Below are 25,555 nucleotides of genomic sequence, written 5' to 3'. Positions count from 1 at the left end.
TTCAGAGGGCAAAGGGAAAGTTTTCCCTTGGCCCCTACAGTGGGTTGTATGTTTCTAGAAATTCCATTTCTTCTAGGTTATTCAATTTGTTGTCATATAATCGTTCATGGTAGTCTTTTACGATCCTTTGCATTTTGTGATATCAGGTGTAATGCCTCCTTTTTCATTTACAATTTTATTTATTTGAGTCTTCTCTATCTCTTTAAGTTAGTTTAGCTAAGAGAGCCAATTTCATGTATCTTTTCAAAAAACCAACTGTTAATTTTATTGATCCTTTCTATTGTTTTTCTAGTCCCCATTTTATTTATTTATGCTCTGATCTTTATTATTTCCTTCCTCCTGCTAACTTTGGACTTAGTTTATTGTTCTTTTTCTACTTCCTTGTAAAGTTTTTTATTTGCCACATTTCTTTTCTCTTAATGGAGGCATTTATAGCTATGAGCTTCCCTCTTAGAACTGTTTTCACTGTATCCCATAAATCTTGGTATGCTGTATTTTCATTTTTGTTTACTTCAAGGTATTTTCATATTTCCCTTTTGATTTTTTCTTTGACTAATTAATTAGTTGTTCAAGAGTGTGTTGTTTCTTTTCCACATATCTGTGAATTTTTCAATCTTCATTCTGTTATTGATTTCTACTTTCATACTATTGTGGTTGGAAAGGATACTTGATATGACTTCAATCTTCTTCGATTTGTTAAGACTCATTTTGTGGCCTAACATATGTTCTATTTTGGAGTATATTCTGTGTGCTCTTTAGAAGAATGCGCACTCTGCTGTTGTTGGATAGAATGTTCTATATATGTCTTTCAGATCCATTTGGTCTAATGCGTTGTTCAAGTCCACCGTTTCCTTATTGATTTTCTTTCTGAATGATCTAGTCATTGTTGAAAGTGTGGTATTAAAGTCCCCAACTATTACTGTGTTGCTGTCTATTTCTCTCTTCAGTTCTGTTAATATTTGTTTTATATATTTAGATGCTCTGAAGTTGGGTACATATGTATTAACAATTCATCATTGTATCCTCTTGATGAACTGGCCCTTTGATCATTATATGATGACTTTATCTCTTTTACAGTTTTTCACTTAAGTCTAGTTTGCCTGATATATACATGGCCACCTCTGCTCTCTTTTGGTTACAATTTGCATAGAACGTATTTTTCTATTCCTTTAGCTTTCAGCCTATGTGTATTCTTAAAGTTAAAGTGAATCTTCTGTAGTCAGTATATTGCTGAATTTTGTTTCTTAAATCTCTTCAGTCTTTCTATGTTTTATGATTGGATAATTTAATCTATTTATATTTAAAGTAATTATCGATAGGTAAGGCCTTATCATTGTCATTTTGTTGATTGTTTTCTGCTTGTTTTGTAGTTTGTTCCATTGTTTCTCTGTAGTTCTCCTTTATGATTTAATTTTTTGTTTGTTTGTTTGTTTGTTTGCTACTTTGAGACGGAATCTCACTTTGTCACCAGGCTGGAGTGCAGTGGTGTAATCTCAGTTCACTGCAACCTCTGCCTTCCAGGTTCAAGCGATTCTCCTGCCTCAGCCTCCTGAGTAGCTGGGATTACAGGCTGTTAGAAATGCTTGTTCCCTGGTGCCATAAAGAAATAGGACTTGAAAATAAATTTAATTTCCTCAGCAAGGCCATTTTTACTTTCTGCAGAAAGTGTACACTCGCCAGCGGTTTTGCCATGAAGAGTACACCAAAGGAGACAGGGTCATTTATAACCTGACACGTCCACCCTACTGCTGTGTCCGATTTCCACTGGCTGGAACGGGACCTCACATTCTGTATTTGTCCCGATTGGCTAGCAACTTAGAATTTTTAAAAAGAGACAAAGGCAGAGGAGAACAAAGGAAGGAGCAAGTAACTTGTGGAATGCTGAGAAAGGTAAAAACATCTTCAAACAATGAAGAAGAACAGGCTGTGACCTAATGCTTGCTTGAACCAGTATAAGCCTGTCAGGGCAAATATTTAGGCTAAATAGTGGGAGCTAAGAACATAAAGTACATTGATTTCTTTATTACGGCTAGCAGATATTGAAGAATGTTAGCACAGATCTTTGAATAAATTTTGCTTCTAGGAGAAGTTACTATTTATTCCTAATTAGATGGGGAGGAAAGTCTCTTTGAAGAGGAACATCTACTTTACTTTTTACACAGGTGCCTGCCACTGTGCCCGGCTAATTATTGTATTTTTAGTAGAGATGGGGTTTCACCATCTTGGCCAGGCTGGTCTCAAACTTCCTGACTTCATGATCGACCTGCCTTGGCCTCCCAAAGTGCTGAGATTACAGGCGTGAGTCACAGTGCCTGGCCTGATTTTTTTTTTTTTACAGTGGTATGCTTAGATTCCTTTCTCTTTATCTTTTGTTTTTCTACTAGAGATTTTTGCTTTCTGATTACCATGAGTCTTAAATAACAATCTTGTAACAGCTTGTTTTAAGCTGATAACCACTTAACTTTGATCACATATAAAAACTACAATTTTACTCCCCCCTTACATTTTAGGTCATTGATGTCATAATTTACATCTTTTTATATTACACATCTATTAAAAGTTATTGTAGTTATATTTATTGTAATATATATTCATAGAGCTGTGTCTCCTTTGTAGCACTTACCTCATATACAATTTTATATTCTCTTATGTCATATTTGATTAGACTATGAGTTCCATGTTTCATGAAAGCACAGAATGTGACATTTTTGTTAACTATTAAGTTTCCAGCACCAAGCATAGTACTTACTACAGAGTAGTTGCTTAATATATAATTATTGAATCAGTAAATCAATAGTGATTGCATTAGTGTGTAATTGGCTGTTTAATGTCCATTTTATCTCCATAAGAGCAGGAACATCTGTCTTTTTCAACAATGAATTTTTGGGGCATAATGCTAAGTAAATGATCCTCAATATAAATGTGCTGAATGAAAGAATTAATGGATGAATGAATAAAAGTGAATTGTGACTACCTAGGAACTATGGAAAAGATGAAAAGAGAGTTCAGGCAGTTGGCTTAAGGTGAGATGCAGCTTTGGCATTTAACAACCAAAGGCCAGACCACCCCCTGGCAGTGACCCACTCTCTCAGCTTTTACCTGTACTTCAACAGGGCATCCAGTGCTTCAGTCTAAAGAAATTCAGTCCATCATTTAGGGCTTCCAAGGAGACCAAGGAAGAGATACATCTGAGAATGGCAGTGATATGGGTTGGCTGTGTCCCCACCCAAATCTCACCCTAAATTGTAATAATCTCTACATGTCAAGGGTGAGGCCAGGTGGAGATCACTGAATCATGGGGTGGTTCCCCCATGCTTTTCTCGTGATAGTGAGTGAGTTCTCACAAGATCTGATGGTCTTATAAGGAGCTGTTCCCCCTTTGCTCAGCACTTCTCCTTCCTGACGGCTTGTGAAGAAGGTGCCTTACTTTCCCTTCACCTTCTGCTATGATTGTAAGTTTCCTGAGGCCTCCCTAGCCATGCTGAACTGTGAATCAATTAAACATCTTTTTTTTTTTTAATAAATTACCCAGTCTTGGGCAGTTCTTTATACCAGTATAAAAATAGACTAATACAGGTTGGGACCTTTTCATTCTGCCTTCAAGTCATACACTTTCTAGGCAGCCACTTTGTCTACCCAGCCATAGGTTCAGTCTTGACTAGAGAAAGTCTGGTGCAGATCACACTGTAGCTCCTTTCTACACCACATTTGTAACAAGTTTCGTTGTCTGGAAAGGAAAAATAAACAGAGAAACATTGAGGAAGAGTAAAGCAAATATTGATCAAGAGGGAGTTTGGGGGAATGTGAGAAGGGCAACCCCAAATTCATGTCTGGTTACTGTGGGAGAATAAGCTTTAAGATCTCACTGCAAATGGATTTCTGTTTCTATTTTTAAATTTGCTTTTCTTGTTATTGCTTTGCTTTATTTTTTAGCAAAAGAGCTCTTTCCTTGTCCTGGTGTAAGAAAGTAAAGGTAGTCCTTTGGGTATAGAGCGGTGTTTCCCAGAATTTTTGTTTCTGTTGTTTTGTAAACAGACATATGCATTTGGTGTAACTATAATACTCCCCACTTCCTACTATATTCTGGTAGATTCCTTCTACCAGAAGTTTGTATCTCCCTGGGTAGCTATTTTACATGCTCTATGTGTTGGAATGTTTTTAGGCTTCATATATGGTATTCTTATATTACAAATATTTATTTTCTTCACTTAGCATAGTCCTGCCATCTTCAACTACATAAAGGAAAGCCAAAAGAAAGTTTTCATGCCTGTGCTCAAGGCACTAGTTTACACGGTAAGGAACAACAGGAGGAAGATATAACCTTGAAGGGAAGGTGACATTTCTGTGGACAGTCAGGGCTCCTTAACAAGCCACTCACCACTGTGCCCCACCTAGTGATTCTTCCTCCAAGTGTCTGTATTTTAATATGGTAAGAGGTGACATAGCAGGGCGTGGGGGCTCACACCTGTAATCCCAGCACTTTGGGAGGCCAAGACAGGAGGATTGCTTGAGCCCAGTAGTTCAAGGCTAGCCTGAGCAACATGGTGAAACCCTGTCTGTACAAAAAATACAAAAATTAGACAGGCATGGTGGCACATGCCTGTGGTCCCAACTACTAGGGAGGCTGAGATGGAAGGATCATTTGAGCCCAAGAGGTCGAGGCTGCAGTGAGCCAAGGTCACACCACTGCACTCCAGCCTGAGAACCAGAGTGAGACCCTATCTGTCTTTAAAAAAAAAGTGACATACATTATGAATAGAAGCACATATTTTTCATATGCAAGGTTTTTGCTCGTGTTGTTAACCACAGGGGAAAAAAATTGAGGCAGGAATGATACAAAACTAACATATAAGAAGCCCCAGCATTTTTTTTAATAGTTACCATCCTCTTGGGCTCTATACTTCCATTTAAATGAGCTTATCAGATAGTTTTAGTCTCCTGATGGGTTGGAACTCCTTATTGGTCAGCTTTTGTAGAAGAGGAGTAGGAACTTGAAGGAATAACATAGGTGATGTTTCCCAAACTGAAGGAAAGACCCGTGGTACAGGTGCTTGATGATTATGGAACGACTGTGTGTGAAATGACACTAGACTACTCAGTGTGCAGCTAGACATTTCAATTATCTTTCAATCCTTTTAATTAATCAAGGAGAAATTTGCACTTGAGTTCTGAGGGTCCTAACATTGCTGTAATCCTGGCATCCCCTTTAAACAAAGAGAGGTGTATTAGTCAGTTCCCGCACTATTCTAAAGAAATACTTGAAACTGGGTAATTTATAAAGAAAAGAGATTTAATTGGCTCATGGTTCTGCAGGCTGTACAAGAAGCATAGCAGCTTCTGCTTCTGGGGAGGCCCCAGGAAACTTACAATCATGGTGGAAAGTGAAGGGGGAGCAAGTAGTTCACATGGCGGGAGCAGGAGGAGGATAGAGATGGGGGAGGTGCTAGACAATCTTAAACAACCAGATCTCATGAGAACTCACTAACTTCCACAAGAACAGCACCAAGGGGATGTTGCTAAACTATTTATGAAAGACCACCCTCATGATCCAATCACCTCCCACCAGGCCTCGCCTCCAACACTGGGGATTACAATTTGACATGAGATTTGGGCGGAGACAAAGATCCAAACCATAAGAAGGGGTGAGTCTTAGGTTTGGGGTCAATTACTGTATTGTTAGTATTCTTTCATTTTTTATATCTATTATTCATGTTACCATGTATTAGTAGCCAGTGGTACTAATTTTCCTGTTAGTCATTTAACCAGAGTAGGATACCCGTTTTGTGCTAGGCTCAGTTCAAGGTACTAGGGATTCCGTGCTTAATAAACACAGCTCTTCCTTTCATGGAATGTATAATAAAGTGATAAAACATTTTCTCTTAAATTACATTTAAGTTTTTAAAAGTAAGCTGTTAATTAAAGCAAAATAATTAAGCAAGTGCTACTACAACAGGTAGTTCACAAATATGACAAAAACAATAAAAGTGGCATTTATATAATTAAAATTGAAGAACCGTAGGTAAGTTATAGAATCAACATTAATTTCTTTCCTTTCTTCCTTAGCTATAAGGACATTTATTCTGTGCCCCCTGATTTTCCAGGCATTGCTTCTGATACCAAAGACAGCCAGAAGAAAGATATATTTGCTATTCTGAAAGCGCTCACAAATAGAGGGGAAAAGGTCAACATTCACCATCCAGCATGAACACCCTGGAGGCCACTCATTCCTGCTGATGAATGTCCCGTGGCAGCTTCCTGGTGGTGGAGACCACAGAGGGGATGTGGGCAGGTGTGGGGGATACGGGGGCAGAGCAGGATGCTCCAGGCATGGGAAGTGGCATGGGTCACACTAAGGCACACCATCGAGAGCCACGAATGCCATTCTAAGGACATTGAATCTTTTCCTGAAGGTATCAGGACACCACTGTGGGATTGTACAAAGAGGAATAGCATGACCAGTGTGCTCTTAGGAACATGACTCCGGCTGTTTCTTTTTGAAATTTTCATTTTCATAAGACTAAATTGATCAAAGTGTGCTGAAATTGCTGGGAACAAAAACAAGAACAAAATCTCTTTTCCCTACCCTCTCATTACTCTCCAATAGAGTGAAGTTTTCTATCTTCCTTTACCTCCCACTTTTAAATATTTTAAATATTTCCCACTTTTAAAGAGTTTGCCCAGAAAGATTTTCCAAAATTAATGAGAATACTGAAAAATCGTAGTTGCTTGGGTGCAACTTCAGGTTAGAAGTTTTTAAAATTCAATTAAGTTTTTTTGTTTGTTTGTTTGTTTGAGGCAAGGTCTTTCTCTGTCACCCAGGCTGGAGTGCAGGGGTGTGATCATAGCTCACTGCAGCCTCAAACTCCTGGGCTCAAATGATCCTCCCACCTCAGCCTCTTGAGTAGCTGAGACTCCAGGCACACTCTACTATACCTGGCTAATTTTTACAATTTTTTTGTAGAGATGAGATCTCGCTATGGTGCCCAGGCTGGTCTCAAAGTCCTTGCCTCGAGCAATCCTCCCACCTCACCCTCCCAAAATGCTGGGATCACAGACATGAGCCACTGCACCCAGGCAATTTTTTTAAAGAGAGAGATGAGGTCTCTCTATATTGCCCAGGCTATATATAGCCCAGTAGCTATTCACAGGCGTGATTATCACACACTGCAGTGTCAAACTCCTGGGCCCAGTAGATCCTCCCATAGGTGGGACTCCAGGCAGACGCCACCACACCTGGCTCTCTCACTCTTTGCAAAGACAACTCCTAATCTTGATCTCTTTGGACTGTTGGGACAAGCCTCTGATGGCTGAGGCAGGTTTCACTATTCTCACTCATTCTCTGAATGGGGAAACAGAATGCCCCAAGGGGGTGAAGCCAGGGATCAACCCAATAGACTCTCATTTTGGTTGTTCCGCCACAGCACAGGGCCAGGAAAGATAAAGGAATGATTTCCCCCTGGCTTTCTGGGCTTCGCGAGGTCTTTGTTCACAGTAGGTCTTCCACACCATCACATGACAGGGATCTTGGGCACATCCTCTATTTGTCTCCCTTAATGACTGTACTGCATCCTTCCACTCTATGTCCACATTGAATATCACATTTTAAAAAGGTGACTTTTATTTCACTTTTATACTCAAATGATTTTTGACAGTGATTTTTTTTCCTCACCCTTTCCAGGAGGGTTTGGCAATCATGGCAAAACTTGCTTCTAATAGAACCGCTTTGGTTGGGGAGTACTTTTCTTTAAGCATCTTTATGTTTTATTACAGACCTGGCATTGTAGGGTAGATGCTCTTTGCTAAATTTTTTCATCTTCATTTCCCCTCCTCTGAGAAGCAGATTATTACTCTACTAAATGCCTTGAGCAAAACTTAATTCATTCTACTGATTCACATCGGTAGAACAAGCACTGATGGTTTTTCAAAAGGGCTGTTTGAAATGAAATCAGAACTAAAGCTTACACAGTTTAAAAAAAAAAGAAACAAGAAAGAGAAAGGAAAAGAAATGGGCTGACATCCCCCTCTCAGTGTGAAGGGATTAAGATGGTTTTAATTATCTCACCTGGCTCTTGTTACCGCACTTATTCTTGCTTCCTCCGTCTAGCTAATATGATAGCATAAGATCTGGTGCTCTCATCTGGATTTCCCCTCTTTAGGAAAGTCGAAAAGCCCCCAGGTTAAAGAGTAACAATCACAGTTCAAAATGCTCAGAAATGTGTGATGGCAAGAGCAGAGGCTTCAGTGACTATGCTCGGTCATGTGCAAATGCTGACAATAACTGGAGACTCAGGGCTGAATATGTTACACTTTTATGAATAAAGTAAATGGGTTTCCAATGTGATCTGGAGGTGAAAAGAAGACGTGGTTATTGAAGGTATTGGTGAAATATCACGGAATGCAATCTCAGACGCGTCCTCCAGTGGGGGCCAGCTGCGTAAACACAAGAGTGAGGTGTTTGAGGGCATGGCTGTTTCTTTCATTCCACTAAAATACATGCATGCACCAACACACAAAAAAATCACTCCTACTTCTTGGCCTTTATTCTAAGAAGATGACTGGCATCAGTTTCACATTTGCTGTTTTTCTTCTCTCAAGAACTCTGCGTGACCTGACTGAGAGCAGGGAAAGGAGTGTTCAATAGGTCTTTTTTTTTTCTTCAGTTGCTGAACACCTGAAAATTCTCCTGTGATAAAGACCCAGCCAGCATCCTTGAGTGTGGACCACATTAAGGGAAAGCTTGAAGGAAAAGAGAGTGAGTCATATATTGCAAAGTAGAGCCAATCCAGAGAACTAGAAATTATTATTCTGATCCCAGGAGGCAGAGGAGTAAAGTAAGACCAGGGAAATGGAGACACTTGCATCTGCTTTGGAGCTGGGGTTGGTGGGCAAAGAGAGGAGTGCTTCTGGCCATTAGGGATAAGTCTGCTCAGCAGGAACCACGCAGATCGCCTGGTGGGAGAAGGCCAAGGTGGACGGGCCTGCTGTCCTGCTCTCAGTCACTTCTGCTGGATGAGAGCTTCTGAGCTGCCGCTTTTGTTCAGGATCAATAAGCACAGTGAGAAAAGGTGATGAGTGAAAGGTGGAAGGGGCATCAGCTTCCCATAGGAGTGAACTAGGGAAGCAGTGATGGGCACTGCATCCCTATCTCAGCCCCAGGTATCCAAGAACAGCCTTCTGGATGTTTTTCTTGAGGTGACTTTCCTGAGAGGTAAGCCTCGTGACTTGTGGCTGAGACAAGTCTCAAAAACCTGAGAATGCAGAGCTTCTTGGTGGACCAGTCAAGTGACTGGGGGTGGAAAATAGGATCTCCAGCCTCGAGCCATCACAGGGCTCTCCACACTGTCAGGGAGCACCCAGAGGGATACAGAGAATCTTCCTCCCTTTGGAAACATCAAAGGGAAATCCAAGAAATTACTTCCATCTGATCCTTATAACTGCATGCCCCACTGACCAGAATAAGCATGGGACAAACACATTAGCGCCCACATAAAATGGCTTTTGGAAAAGTCAGATATGATCCACTGAGCCGAATGATCATTACAAGCTGTAATCAGCAATACCAAATTTCACAGTAAACGGGACATTGGCTATCCTGAAAGAAAAAAAAAATTCTACCCTGCACAAACGCTGCCCTGGAATTGACCGAGACAATTCTCCATCTCTTTCTGTGTAGCCTCCAGGACAGTTTGATTTTGTTTTTGGAGGCATTGTTCATCTTCGTGGTCCTGCTAGTCAGGCTGAGGCAAATGAACTGATTTATGGAATCTTGGCAGTAGCCTTGGCTTCCAGCTAAAGTCGGGGATCTGCAGATTTGGCTGGCTGCTGAGAGGCAGTCTGGGTATATCTCTGTTATCAGGGTTTACACAGATAAGCAATGTAAATCAATAAAATGAAAGTAAAGTGCCGGGCATGGTGGGTAATGCCTGTAATCCCAGCACTTTGGGAGACTGAGGTGGGCAGATCACTTGAGGAAAGGAGTTCGAGACCAGCCTGGCCAACATGGTGAAACCCCATCTCTACTAAAAATGCAAAATTCAGCCAGGTGAGGTGGTGCATGCCTGTAATCACAGCTACTTGGGAGTGCTGAGGCAGGAGAATTGCTTGAACCTAGGAGGCAGAGGTTGCAGTGAGCCAAGATCATATCTCTTGCCTGGGCAACTGAGTGACTCTGTCTCAAAAAAAAGCAAATAAAGAGAGTGGTCTTGATCTGGTTACCATTCCAGAGTCAATTTCCAGCAAATGCAAGGCTGCTAAATCCCAGTGGTGAAGATCTTATGAATTCTGTGGGCTCTGTCCAGAGGGAAGAAACAAATAGTTTCTAGTAACCTATGGAAACAAGAAAGGGACCTTGTAAAATTAGACTATGAAATTTAAGGACCCTCAATGTGCTTCTGAAAGACAGAGCACTATTTTGCTCTGAATCCTTCATGAAATTACAAAAATATTCAACCAGAGCAAAAGGAACCTCCCCATTTTTCAATAGAATCCCCTTGACTATTGAGAGACAGGACTAGCTGAACTTCCTAGGCCGACTAAGAATCCCTAAACCTAGCTGGGAAGGTGACCGCATCACCTTTAAACACGGGGCTTGCAACTCAGCTCACACTCGACCAATCAGGTAGTACAGAGAGCTCACTAAAATGCTAGTTAGACAAAAACAGGAGGTAAAGAAATAGCCAATCATCTATTGCCTGAGAGCACAGTGGGTGGGACAATGATTGGGATATAAACCCAGGCATTGGAGCCAGCAACAGCTACCCTCTTTGGGTCCCCTCCCTTTGTATGGGAGCTCTGTTTTCACTCTATTAAATCTTGCAACTGCCCACTCTTCTGGTCCCTGTTTGTTAGGGCTTGAACTGAGCTTTCACTCACCGTCCACCACTGCTGTCTGCCGCCATCGCAGACCCGCCACTGACTTCCATCCCTCTGGATCCAGCAGGGTGTCCGCTGTGCTCCTGATCCAGCGAGGCACACATTGCTGGTCCTGATCGAGCTAAAAGCTTTCCATTGTTCCTGCACTGCTAAGTGCGCAGGTTCGTCCTAATTGAGCTGAACACAGTCACTGGGTTCCACGGTTCTCTTCCGTGACCCACGGCTTCTAATAGAGCTATAACACTCACTGCATGGACCAAGATTCCATTCCTTGGAATCCGTGAGGCCAAGAACCCCAGGTCAGAGATCAGGAGGCTTGCCACCATCTTGGAAATGGCCCACCGCCATTGTGGAAGCGGCCCACAACCATCTTGGGAGCTCCAGGAGCAAGGACCCTCTGGTAACACTATGATTTCTAAATGTTGACATCTAGGAAGAAAAACAGAGTACCCATAGTAAAAAGTCCAGCAGGGCAAGCTTGCCACATTCTGGGCATGCAGGAGTCTGATGGATGTCTAACTCCTGCACTGGCTGAGTTCTAATGAGGCAGGAACCCTTGGAAGACTTATTGAGTAATAGCATATCCCATCTCTGAGGGCACCTCCCAGGACAGAAGCTCCCACCACTGTCCATAGTGACCATCAGCCCAGCTTTGACAACTCTAGTCATTAGAAAGTCCCTCCTTTTGTTAAGCTCTGATTAGCTAGCTGTGCCCCCCACCCCTTCTCAAAGCAGACATGAATTTTAAAATGTCTTTGCCCTGGAGCAAAAAGAATTCAGAAATAAATACTGGATTTGTCAAATTGAGATAAAAGGTTGATATGTATTCTCGACTGGCAATAGAAACAAATGTGCCCCATATATTCATGCTCATAAAAACATAGCTTCAGCCAATCTGAGCGTTACATCAAGTTGAACCATATGAAATTGCCAATTTTGTTAGTCACACATGATTGACAATTGGCTACTTTTACATGATCCAACCTCCAACATGACAGTTAAGAGCACAGACTTTGGAGTCAGCTCTGCCACTTACCAGCCATGATAGTGGGCAAGTTACTAACTATTCTATCTTCATTTCCTCACCTAATAGGATTTATCTCATAGTATTAATCCTATTCTCACAACGCTTGTGAAAAGTGAATGAGTTAATACAAGTAATGCATTTAAAAGCGTTCTTGGCATATAGAAATAATTATTCATTCTCTTTTCATAGGACTTTGCTGACCCCAATTAAATAGTTCACCCTAGAAGAATAGAACCTATTTGGGGTGGGGTGAGTGGCTACAAGAGGGACATTTCCCCAGGACATCATGCACAAAAGGGGCTTCAAATGTAGTCTTTTTACTTATCTCCAAATGAAGGTAAATATACAGTAGATTTATGAATTATTGATTCATAATAAGTTATTAATTATTAACACTTAAATTTATCACAATATTTAGAGACTTGTTTTGGCATATCTTTCTTATTTAATACATTTGAATCTCAAAAAAACATACAACTGGCTCAAGCTTCTCAATCTCTGAAAGGCAGTAGACAATGGAACCGCTCAATGCCATTAACTTCTCTGTATTTCTCCTATTGAAAATACGAAAGGAGAATGAATGGTAAAAGGTAAAGCTAGCCGACTCCTCCCTTGTTAGAGACCTTGACCTCCACAAATAGGTTATTTCTACCTCCAGCTCAATGATCAGTTCAAGATTTTAGGGGTCTGTGGTCATGCGCACCATTGAGTAGTTTCTAGCACTGTCCATGCCAAGAAAGGCAACCACGAGCTAATTCCCAAAATGTTTGTCAAAAGCCTTATTGAGAGAATTCATATTTAGCAAAAAATAATTGGAGATCATACAGTATTCCATGTTCTCAGATGCTCTAAAATCTAACCATGGATTATGGCAGCTTGGTAAAGAACTGATGATTTGTGTAGAATTGTAATGACTATCCCCAAATAGCTTCACTGAATTATGGACCTGTGTAATGGGTCAGTATGAGAGACAGTCCAGTGAAAGTCTTTGTTGGGTCTACTATGACAATATTGTTGCTGTTTCAAATGATGTCCACTTTATGCAGAGAAGAAAATTCTTACTTCATCCTGGAACTGAGAAGTCAATTTTGTAAATTATTAGACTTCTGTTTTCAAGATAGCACTTAGAAACCTGAGAAACAAATGCACAGTCCCTTAAATACAAGTCAATTTTAAATAAAATTATTTAATAACCTTAAGATTATTACTACAAGTTCCATTTTATGTCTCCACCATTATTTTATTTTCTCTTACTTAAAAAAATTAGTCTACTGGTGTATAATATATATACAACAAAATTCACCAATTTGAAGTGTAAAATTCAATGAGTTTTGACAAATGCATAAAGTTGGGTAACTACTACCTGTCAGAGCAGGAGCATCACCATTTTGGACAAGCACTGCCATTTTAAGCTTCACCTTGATCAAAAACCACCCGAATCCAAAGGGCATCAGCCTAATGGCTAAGATCAGCATGACCATAAACCACAAATAACATCCCCTAGCAGAGACATGCCAGCCCTGAGATAACCTCCCTTCCGGCCGGAAAGATGTCAGCCCCAAGATAACCTTTCCTCCACCCAGAGACATTCCAACCCTGTCAAAAACTTCTGCCCAACCCAGAAACATTCCAAGTTTGTGATAAGCCCCGTCACCCTAAAACCAATATATACTGTTAGTCTGTAAGAGATAGCGCTTCTGACGGAAATTGGCCAGAAGCCCCTCTCAGGTTTATTCCCCAAAATAAACCTGTCTTTGACTGTTGAGCTGCTTTTTGTGTTCTTTCCTCTTTCTTTAACACCTATACCACCACCCTCATGACATACAGAACATTTCCATCATCCCCCTATTTCCCAGTGCTCATGTGTTGACAGTCTCCTCTGCCCAGCTCCAGGCCCTGGGAACCACTGATCTGCTACTCTAGTTTTGTCTATTCTAGAATTTCACATAAATAAAATCATATAGTCTTTTGTATCCGAGCTCTTTCAGTTAGAATAATTGTTGTGAGATTTATCTGTGTTGTTGGGTATATTGGTAGTTCATTCCTTTTTATTGCTGAGAAGTAATTCCATTGTGTGACTATACAGATATGCCAAAATCTAGGTTGATTCTAATTTGGGGCTATTATAAATAAAGCTGCTATGAACATGAATTCACTAGTCTGTGTGAATATATATTTTCCTTTATTTTGGGTAAATGCCTAGGTGTGAGATTGCTGGATTAAATGGCACCTGTATGTTTAACTTTATATGAAACAGCCAAATTGTTTTCCAAAGTGGTTGCACCATTTTGCATTTACCAGCAATACATGAGCATTCCAGTGGCTTCACATCCTTGGCAATACTTGGTATTGTTAGACTTTTTAATTTTAGATATTCCAGTGTATATGTAGTAGGATTTTATTGTGGTTCTAATTAGTATTTCCCAATGGCTATCAATATCAAACATATTTTCATGTTATTTGCCATTCATATATTTTCTTTGGTGAAATATCAGTTCAAAATTTTTGCGCTTCTTTTTTTAAAAAAAAAATGAAATTGGGCTGTGGTCTTCATATTATTGATCTCTAAGAGTTCTTTATCTATTCTGCATATATTCTGGATATATGTTTTGCAAATATTTTCTCCCTGCCTGTGAATTTTCTTTTCATTGTCTTCGCAGTGTATTTTCAAAAGCAAAAGTTTTAAATTTCTTTCTTCTTCTTTTTTTTTTTTTTTTCCCAGACAGGGTCTGGCTCTGTCACCCAGGCTGGAGTGCAGTGGTGCAATCTCGGCTCACTGCAAACTCTGCCTCCTGGGCTCAAGTGATCCTTCCACCTCAGCCTCCCAAGTATCTGGGACTACAGGTGTGTGCCAGCTAATTTTTTTTTTTAACTTTTTTTTTGAGAGGAGGTTTCACCATGTTGCCCAGGCTGCTCTTAATCTCTTGAGCTCAAGTGATCTGTCTGCCTCAGCCTCCCAAAGTGTTGGTATTACAGGCATGAGCCACTGTGCCCAGCTGCTTAAATTTCAGTTAAGTTTAATTTATCAAAATTTTCCTTCGTGATTTTTATGTTCTTAGAAATCTTTGCCTAACCCAAGGTAACAAGAAAACAAAATTTCCATATCCTCATCTGGAAATTTTACAGTTTTGATTTGTTATTTAGATCTATGATCCATTTTGAGTTAACTTTTGTATGTAGTGTGAGGTAAGAATCAAAGTTCATTTTTTGCACCTTGGTATCCAATTGTTCCAGCATCATTTGTTGAAAAGAATATCTCTCCCTAGTGAGTAATCTTTGCACTGTTTTGAAAACCAACAGATCACACTTGTTCAAGCCATGGCCCATGGGCTGCATGCAGCCCAGGATGGCTTTGAATGTAGCCCAATAAAAATTCATAAACATTATGCAATTTTTTTTTAGCTCATCAGTTATCATTAGAATTAGTGTATTTTATGTGGGACCCAAGACAATTGTGCCACATTCTGCCAGTGTGGCCCAGGGAAGCCAAAAGTTTGGACACCCCTGCGATAGAGCATGTAGACAGGGGTCTATTCCTGGATTCTGTACTGTCAGGCTGATTTCATTAATTTATGTGTACAGTTATGCACTGTATGTCATTTTTGCCAATGACAGACTGCATACTGGATGGTGGTCCCATAAGATTATAATACCATGTTTTTACTATACTTTCTTTTATGTTTAGGTATATGTAGATAAACAAATACTTACCGTTGTGTTCCCATTGCCTACAGTATCCAGTACAGTAACATGATGAACAGGTTTGTAGTCTAAGAGCAATAAGCTAGACCTTATAGCCCAGGTATATAAGAGGCTCTACTGTCTAGGTTTGATAAGTGCACTCTATGATGTTCACACATACAAAATCAACAACAAAATCACCTACACATTTCTGAATGTATCCTCATCATTAAGCAATACATGACCCTATATGTGATTGCTGTAGTCTTGAAATTAGGTTGTCTAAGTCCTTCAGCTTTGTTCCTTTTCTGAATTGTTTTAGGTATGCTAGGTCCTTTACTTTTCTGTTTACATTTCTGAATTAGCTTGTCAATTAAAAAAAAAAATTCCACATAGGATTTTGATTGAACTTACATTGACTTTCTATGGTAGCCATAAAATTGTGGCTTGCAGAGCTCCCATTATAAGGAGTGCAACCAGTGCCCCAGATGCTATGCTTTGAGATACATTGCTTTATTTTGGCTGGGGCCACACCTTACTTGGACAAGACTGCTCCCTTGTCAAGGACTGAGCGTGGCAGGGCTACAAAAGCAGATTCATTTCTGGGAGACATTAAACTCCTCTTTTGGCAATGTAAACTCAAGGAATCCCTGCTGGCTTTGTTGAAGCTTCCTTAGACTGCATGACAGTCTAGGACAGTTCCACCCAACATTCTCTCCCTCTCATCTTCACTTAGATTCACACTTGCCTCCTAGCCTGACATCTTTCCCAGCCTTTTCCAGCTCTCACCCTCATTTTCTTTTCAAAAGCATCTTCCTTAATAAAATCCTTGAATATTACTCCTGTCAATGTCAGCTTCTCAGAGGATCTGGGTTAACACAAGTGGTACCAAGAGTGGTTTGAGAAAACAGACAGCAAGGTGGAGTTGTAAAATTAACTCACCTACTTGGCAGGTCAGAAACACATGTATGGTCCTGGTAACAAGATGCAGTCCAACTGCTAATATTTCACTGGTAGGGGGGCCTTGAAAATGTTCCTGTCAGGGCAAATGCTGCGATGGGTGTGATGATATCTGCATTTGGAAATACGAGGGAAACTTCCTATAAGTATAGTGCAATTGGGCCAGGTACAGTGGCTCATGCCTGTAATCCCAGCATTTTGGGAGGCCAAGATGGGTGGATTACGAGGTCAGGAGATCGAGACCATCCTGGCCAACATGGTGAAACCCTGTCCCTACTAAAATACACAAAATTAGCTGGTGTGGTGGTGTGCGCCTGTAATCTCAGCTACTCAGGAGGCTGAGGCAGGGGAATTGCTTGAGCCCGGGAGATGGAAATTGCAGTGAGCCAAGTTCGCACCACTGTACTCAAGCCTGGCAACAGAGCAAGACTCTGTCTCAAAATATATATATATATATATATATATATATATATATATATATATGTATATAGCACAATTGGCTGGCTAAGGCTAAGTGCATTGACTGCATGTTAGTGGGGAATGAGAGACTGAGAGCCATTATTATGCACTTAATAGCTAAGTGTGGGAAACATAGAGACTGCAGTGGTAATGGTGGTTGCATATAAAGAACTCTTTACCACCTATAGCTGAAGGGCAGGCACAATAAAAGGCAAGCTCAAGACCTAATTATGAGGATCTCAGAGCACCAGAGACGTTAAACACTCCTTTAAGCAGGAAATCTGGAGAGATGTCCTTAGTGATGCTGACTCTACAGCATTCCCACCCCCATCCTCTGGGCATGGATGGGTGGCCCATCTTTCCCTAGTAAGAGCTAGCACTTTGACCATACTGAAAGATGCTGCAGAATCTTCCTCACCAAAAGACACAGACACAGCCCTTGAGACCTGTCTCTATCTCCATTCCTGCTCCCAGACTGATAGAGTGAAATTCTAAGATAACACATATATAGTCAGGGTGTGCCCTGTAAGGCAAGAGAGAGATCTACACAGAAAGAAATAAGACGTGGTGGGGCATGGTGGCTCATGCCTGTAATTGCAGCAATTTGGGAGGCTGAGGCAGGAGAATCCCTTGAGCTCAGGAGTTTGAGATAATCCTGGGCAACATAGGGAGATCTCATCTCTACTAAAATTCAAAAAAATTAGCTGGGCATGATGGTGCAGCTACTTGGGGGTTGAGGCAGGAGGATCATTTGAGCCTGGGAAGTGTAAGAGTTAAAGAAAGAGGAAAGAAACACAGAATGCAGCTTAACAGTCAAAGACAGGTTTCTTTTAGAGAAAAACCCGAGAGGGGCTTCTGGACAATTTTGGTCAGGAGCACTTTCTCTTACAGACTAAGAGTATATATTGGTTTTAGGGTGAGGGGCTTATTACAAGCTTGGAATGTTTCTGTGTGGGGAAGATGTTTATGACGGGGTTGGAATGTCTCTGGGTGGAGGGGAGGTTATCTTGGGGCTGACATCTTTCCAGCAGGAAGTGGGTTATCTCAGGGCTGGCATCTTCCCAGCCAGAGGTGAGTTATCTTAGGGCTAGCATGTTTCTGGTTGGGGATGAGTTTGGAATGTTTCTGGTCAGAGATGTTGTTTGTGGTTTATGGTCATGCTGACCTTAGCTATTAGGCTGATGCCTTTGGATTTGGGAGGTTTTTGATTCAGGTGAATTTAAAAATGACAGTGCTTGTCCAAGATGGCGATACTCCTGCTCTGTCAGGAAGTAGAGGCTGCAGTGAGTCCTGATCATGCCACTGCACTCCAGCCTGGGCGATAGAGTGACACCCTGTTGAAAAAGGAAAAAGAAAGGAGACAACTATCTGGTATGTACTGGCAGTACCATGGAAATACTCCTGGGGTTAAACTTGAGGGTTTTTGGTTGAGGAGGCTAGAATGTTAAGCTGGATAACCAAGAATTCATTGATTTGGGAGCATTTTCTCAGGATATAGTTTTTATCACCCTAGCAAAGCCCCAGGGGATAGGACAAACTAATTTGATGGGAGTGGCTCCTACAAGCCAGGAAAAAATGATGGACAAGCCTCAGCAAAGGAGAGATGTCTAAGCTTCCTTCATAGACAGCAAGGGAAAGAATGAAGAGCCTAATAAGCATGAATGTGTTCCAATAAAACATTATTTCCAAAAACTCACGATGGGCTGGATCTGACTGCAGTTTGCTGAACACTGCCCCTGACAGCAGCCAACCAAGGTGCCACTTGATATCTCTAATTTAAAAAGAAGAACAAAGTTAGAATGGAGGAGTCAAAGTCTGAAAGCAGTTGTCCCAGTAACAAGTTACCATTTGGTGGTTGGTCCCCATGCCGGAGCCAATTTTCAGACCTGGAGCCCTTTGACTAAGACGTAGCCAGGTCCTACAGGATCCTGTAACATCATGACAAGTAGATCCTGTGACACTTCTCTAGTTCTTCCACAAAGTGACCTATAGCCATTTATTTAGGTGACCATACCCTGTGGAAAGGGAGGAAAAAGCAGATATTTCAAGAACTAATTGGCTACAGAGTCTGAGTCGACATTGGTACTCAGAGACCCAAGATATCATTGTGGCTCTTGGTCAGCATGGGGCCCGCAGGAACTAGGTAGTAATAACCAGGGTCCTGGCTAAAGTTCAGCTCACAGTGGGCCCCTAGGTCCACGGACTTGCCTGTTGCCACTTTCCAATTCCTAAGCATATAAGTGGAATCGATGCATTTGACTATTGGAGTAATCCCACACTGTGTCCCTGGTCTGTAGAGTAAGACTTTTTTATAATTAAGAAGGCCAAATGGAATTCACCAATACTGTGAGCAGACGACAGAGATTAGTGACCTGAAAGATGTAGGAGCATTGGTCTCTGTCATTTCTCAGTTTAATTTGCCAGGCTGGTCCCTGGAGAAACCATATCGGTCCTGGGGAATGACTTAAGAGTACCACAGGCTTAACCAAGCTATAGCCATCCTGGAAGTTGCTTGCCAATTCTGGTGTTACTGAAAAAGCAGATTAAACTCAGCTACATGGGATAAAGTCATCAGTTGGCAAAGTGTATTCTTCTTCACTTCAATTAGGAAAAAGTATCAGAGGCTGATTGCAGTGGTTCATGCCTGTAATCCCAACACTTTGGGAGGTTGAGTTGGGAGGATTGCTGGAGCCCAGGAGTTCGAGACTAGCCTGGACAACATAGTGGGACCCTGTCTCTACAAAAAATTTACAAAAAAAATAGCCGGGAGTTGTGGCACCCACCTGTAGTCCCAGCTAATGGGGAGGCTGAGGTGAGAGGATTGCTTGAGTCCAGGAGGTTGAGGCTGCAGTGAGGTATGATTGAGCCACTGCACTCCAGAGTGACACCCTGTCACAAAAAAATCAAAAACAAAACAAAACAAAACAAAAAAAAACAAGAAGAGGAAGAAGAGAAGAGAAGAAGAGAAAAAGGATGAGAAACACTTCATGTTGATGTGAAAAGGACAATGTTCACTTATAGTTTTTCCCGAGGGCTATATTAGTCCTCCTGCTCTGTCATAACACAGTGTGAAGAGGTATGGACCATTCCCCAGTCACACCAACCATCTTATCAACATCATGCTGCTTGGACAGGATGAGCAAGAAACAGCAGTGCCCTGGAGGCCTTGGAAAGTCACCTGTGCTCTAGAGGGTGGGAGAGAACCCTACGAAGATCACTGGACAATTCAGTGAAGGTTTTAGGGGGTCCTCTGATCAGGGTCATGCTGGGATATACTTTAAAAAAAATGCACATTTCGACATCTTGAATTCTTCACGCAGGGAAAGAAGCGTGGTACCCAGTGAGCCACTTTAGAATCTGGTGGCCACATATTCCACCCTGGGAAAACTGATCCAGCCCATGTACCAGGTAACAAAAAAGGCTGCCAGTTTGCACAGCACTCAGAGTGGGAAAGAGCACTGCTTCAGGTCCGGGCCATGAAGCAATCAGCCCTGCTGTTGGGATCATCTGATCAGGCAGATCCTATGGTTTGGGAAGTGACAGTGGGGAAGGCATGATGCAGTATGAAACTTATGACAAGCTCCAGTAGAAGAATCACAACACAGGCCCCTGTGATTCTGAAGTGAAGCCAGGTCATCCTCAGCAGAGAGTGACATGCCTTGGGAATCAGTCCCTGTGCATCACTGGGCCCTGATAGCATTGGAACACTTAGCTATGGGACAGCGGGTGACCATGTGTTTAGAACTTCCATTTATGAACTGCGTTCTGTTAAACCTTCCAAGTCCTAAAGCCAATGAGCTCAGAAAGTCCACTCTAAGATGAAAATGGAGCATCTGGGATCAAATTAGAGCAAGGCCAGCAGGCACATGTCAGTTGCACGAGCAGGTAGCCCAAACCCCCATGTCACTCACTGCAGTTGCACTAGTGCACTTACTCCCTATGACCAGCTCGAGGAGGAGGAAAATGTTTAAACATTCCAGGTTGATGACCAGCCTGAGCAACATAGCAAGACCCGATCTCTACAAAAAAAAATTTTTTTTAAATAAACTGGGCATGGTGGTGCATATCTACAGTCCTAGCTACTCAGGAGGCTGAGGAGGGAAGATTGCCTGAGCCCAGGAGTTGGAGGCTGCAGTGAGCTATGATTGCACTTCTGCACTTTAGTCTGGGCCACAGAGAGAGACTCTGTCTCTTAAGAAAAGAGAAAGTTTCAGCTGGGCGCGGTGGCTCACGCCTGTAATCCCAGGAGTTTGGGAGGCCGAGGCCAGTGGATCACGAGGTCAAGCGATGGAGACCATCCTGGCCAACATGGTAAAACCCCGTCTCTACTAAAAATACAAAAATCAGCTGGGTGTGGTGGCGTGCACCTGCAGTCCCAGCTACTTGGGAAGCTGAGTGAGGAGAATCACTTCAACCCAGGAGGCAGAGGTTGCAGTAAGCTGAGATCGTGCCACTGAACTCCAGCCTGGTGACAGAGTGAGACTCCATCAAAAAAAAAGAAAAGTAAGAAAGAAAGAAAAGAGAAAGTTTCAAAGTTGGTCTATAGATGACTTGCTTGGTTCAGTATGTGGGGGCAAGCCAAAAATGAACAGGAGTTGCATTATAGCCACATTCATGGGTCATTGGATGGTGGAAAAAAAATGTTCTCCCAATGGGCAAAGCTTTCAGCAGCACACCTGAAATTGCCAGAAGTGAGAATACATTCAGATCTCTGGACGGTGGCATAGAAGGAAGTGCGCTAAATGATTGGGACAAGGGGTTCTGGAGGAGGGACATGTGCATGAGAAAATGGGAGTTGGCACAAAGCATGAAGATGTTGGTATCATGTATGAATGCCCAGAAAGCATCCACCCACCATGGAAATGGCACTGAGTAACCACGTAGATAAAACGACTTGACTGGTTGACATTCGTCAGCTTTATCACCAGCCACCCAGAGCTGCCATGATAGGCCCATGAGCATCATGGCCTTGGTGGCAAAGACAGAGGTTACCAATGAGCCCAGCAGCATGTGCTTCACTCACCAAGGTCTGTTTCACTACTGCTGTTTCGGAGGGAATGCCCAGCTTGTCAGCAACAGACACCAGCACTGAGCCCTTACCACGGCACGGTTCCCCAGGGGACCAACATATTCTGTAGCAGTGAGTTGACTCTATTGGCTCTTCCCGTCTTGGAGGGGCTGGAGGTTTGTCCTCATAGGGATGGGCACCTCCTCTGTGTATGCGATCACCTCTCCCGCTTGCAGAGCCTCAGCTGTCCAGGCAGCTCTAGAAAGCTCATGCTGGCTGTTGAATGGAAACTGGGCTGTATGGAGCCAGGTTGAAGACCAGGAGGCCATGGAAGGAGACACTGCAATAGCCCAGTTAAGAGTTGATAAGAAATGATGGCTGGGTGACAGTAGAGATGGTGAAATAATAGGATTCAAGTTTAAAATAACGAAAAGGTAAACAATGTGTTATGATAAAAGCTTACTTTCTTCTAAGGCATCTTAGACCCACCTTTCTACATTTTAATGGACAATACGTTCGCTCTGATTTTCCTCTGATCCAATGAATCCTTTGATAAAATTGCAAACAATGTTTCAGGGTCCCGCAGATACAAAGAAAGCAGGGTGAGTATCTAGTGGCATTGTGCCCAGAAAGGGTGTTACTTTTGGCAAAATGAACCAGAGCAGTTTCCAAAGTAGTATTTATTCTTTTTAAAATTATGCACACAACAAATGTCTGGGTGAGCCGACTTCTCTAACCCATGTACTAATGTGTGGGTAGGCTTATAATTTGGGGCACTCACTCAGGAAATTCTGAAATTAAGGTTCTTTCAGAAGTGTTGACTCATCCCCTCCACACTTTCTGAATATATCCATTTAACACACTAATTAGTAATTCTAAATTGCATTCTAAATTCTGCAGGTGATTTTCTGATGAAATGTTGCTTCGCTAATTCTGGTGGGTGTTGTTTAGAATTTGCTTCTGCATTGAAAATAGCTTTCATTTTGCTTTTGATAAAAATGGAAACTATTAGAAAAGGTCCATCCAACTGGATATGACACTGTGACTCCATCACAGTCTACTAGTCTATGAGGTTTGCATTCAAATACGGCAATCATGCATCTGTTTTTCACCTTTGAAGAAAGCAAGTCCTTGGTACAGGAGAGTTTATGAGAAAATCATTGTTTTTAAATATCTATGTGCAATGCCCAAGAAACATACATTTAATGTACTAGACAGTACACAGGATATACTCTGTACCATGTATGTATTTAATCCACCATTTAGTAGTTTCCTGAGACTGATCAATTTTCTACCATCAATGCCTACTGCTTGATGTCAAACTTCAATTCTAATTTAAAACTAATGATTTCAAATCTTAAACAAAAGTAGATATTCCTCACTAGGAGGCATTTACATAGATCTTTAAGTGATACACAAAGAAAGAGTAGGTTTTTGTTTTTTCTTTTTTTTTTTTTCAGATTTCTATGTTGGATGCATGTAGAAAGCTTTCATTCTGAAGCAGAGTTTTCAGTGAAGTTGGAAAAAGAAGAACAAAGGTGAAGATATCCACTTAGCAACTCTCATTATTTGTGTGTCACCATGGCTTCGGAGAGAGGGATACACATTTAGTATGAAAAGGAGGCCTGGAGGTTAGCGGAGAGTTGGTGGTGGTATAGAGTAAGAAGACCTTTTCAAAGTTTGCTTTCTGGAAGAGCACTAGCTTCCCTGGCATGGCCAATGGGGTGTTTGCTGTTCAGTAGCTATAACTTAAAGTGCTTAAAACCACAAGATTTACTGCTCCTAAAGGTACCGAATACAGCTATTCAGTATGCATGCACATTTGTTTACAGTTTTTCAGTGCTGAGGTAATAAAACAATATGGACCCTCAAATCTCATGGAAAAACCAGTCTAATACCATGTTAGAGAAAAAAGAGAGTGGATGCAAATGGTTAAATTAGGGACTCTTGAGGGACCAAGTGTCCTATCACACATGTATGAATCTATGCCGTCAATTACTCTCATTGTTTCTTCACTAAAACCTCCCTTTCAGAAGTTTATGAAAGAGGAATTTAAGATTCAACTTTGGAGTAAGATTACATGACTCTTAAGATCCATTTCAGGGCCAGGTGCGGTGGCTCACGCCTGTAATCCCAGCACTTTGGGTGACCGAGGTGGGTGGATCACGAGGTCACACGTTTGAGACTAGACTGACCAACATGGTGAAACCTCATCTCTACCAAAAATACAAAAATTAGCTGGTCGTGGTGGCACGTGCCTATCATTTCAGCTACTCAGGAGGCTGAGGCAGGAGAATCGCTTGAACCTGGGAGGCGGAGGTTGCAGTGAACCGAGATTGTGCCAATGCACTCCAGTCTGGGCGACAGAGCAAGACTCCAACTCAAAAAAAAAAAAAAAAAAAAAAAGATCTGTTTCAAACCCAAGGTTCTATGAAGCCATAAAAATGATGCTTGTGGCCACATTTTGGTTATACTTCTTGCTGCCATAGTCCTTTTATGCCCCTCTCACTTTTTCACAGAAAAAAAAGGTTTATGAAATATGTAGATGTTTTATTTTCTCCATTAATATTTATTACCTACAAGTTATGTGACACCGAATAGTTTGTAGCTCCTTATCCAGGACCCATATTCCCAAACCTGCAGAATCAGGACATGTGTTTTGCATGCGAGTATCAACATGATAGTGTATTTGAAATTTCAACATATGGCTAAGAAATCTCTCAAGTCTTCCTTCTCTCCTAAATCTCTCCTTTTCTGGGTCTCCTTGTCTTATTCCCCATCTGTACCTATTTCCATAAACCCTCCCAGCACCAGTTTCTTCTGAACCCCATCAACACACACACACACACACACACACACACACACACACACGTATTCACACATACACACAGGTACACATACATATATACACACACACATCTACACACATACACACACGGTGATATCTCATGATACCACCATGCAAAATACCAGTGTCCTGATTCTGCAGATTTGAGAATATGGGTCCTGGATAAAGAGCTACAAACTATTGGGTGTCAAATAATTTGTACGTAATAAACGTCAATGGAGAAAATAAAACATCTAAATCTTTTATAAACCTTTTCTCTCATATTAAGACTGAGATGTTTTAGCAAAGGAATCTGTGAGCTCATTGAAGATGGGAAAGACAGATCAACTTTTGGTGTCCTCCAAAGTGGAGAACTTTTTTTTTTTTGAGATGGAGTCTCACTCTGTTGCCCAGGCTGGAGCGCAATCTCAGCTCACTGCAACCTCTGTCTCCCGGGTTTGAGCAATTCTCCTGCCTCAGCCTCCTGAGTGCTAGGACTACAGGCACGCACACCCATGCCTGACTAATTTTTGTGTTTTTAGTAGAGACAGGGTTTCACCATGTTGGCCAGGCTGGTCTCGAACTCCTGACCTCAGGTGATCCACCAACCTCAGCCTCCCAAAGTGCTGGGATTACAGACGTGAGTCATCGTGCCTGGCCCAAAGTGGAGAACATTTCTAATGCTCCTTTGGGGGAGAAGAGAAACCAAAAGGTTAAAAAA

At 41.7% G+C, this 25,555-nt stretch overlaps 1 long non-coding RNA gene across 1 annotated transcript; it reads left to right on the top strand.

The window, feature by feature from the left end:
* Window positions 1-1,842: 1,842 nt before the first annotated feature.
* Window positions 1,843-24,939, top strand: LOC134731063 (uncharacterized). Its single transcript, XR_010113133.1, has 4 exons — window positions 1,843-1,890; window positions 8,661-8,752; window positions 12,089-12,236; window positions 23,468-24,939. It is a non-coding gene; the product is annotated as an uncharacterized LOC134731063 (long non-coding RNA).
* The last annotated feature ends 616 nt before the right edge of the window (window positions 24,940-25,555 follow it).

Source organism: Pan paniscus, chromosome 8 (assembly GCF_029289425.2).
Source record: "Pan paniscus chromosome 8, NHGRI_mPanPan1-v2.0_pri, whole genome shotgun sequence".
Lineage (NCBI taxonomy): Eukaryota > Metazoa > Chordata > Mammalia > Primates > Hominidae > Pan > Pan paniscus.
The sequence above is the reverse complement of the archived record's forward strand: the minus strand, read 5'-3'. Positions and strand labels throughout refer to the sequence as shown.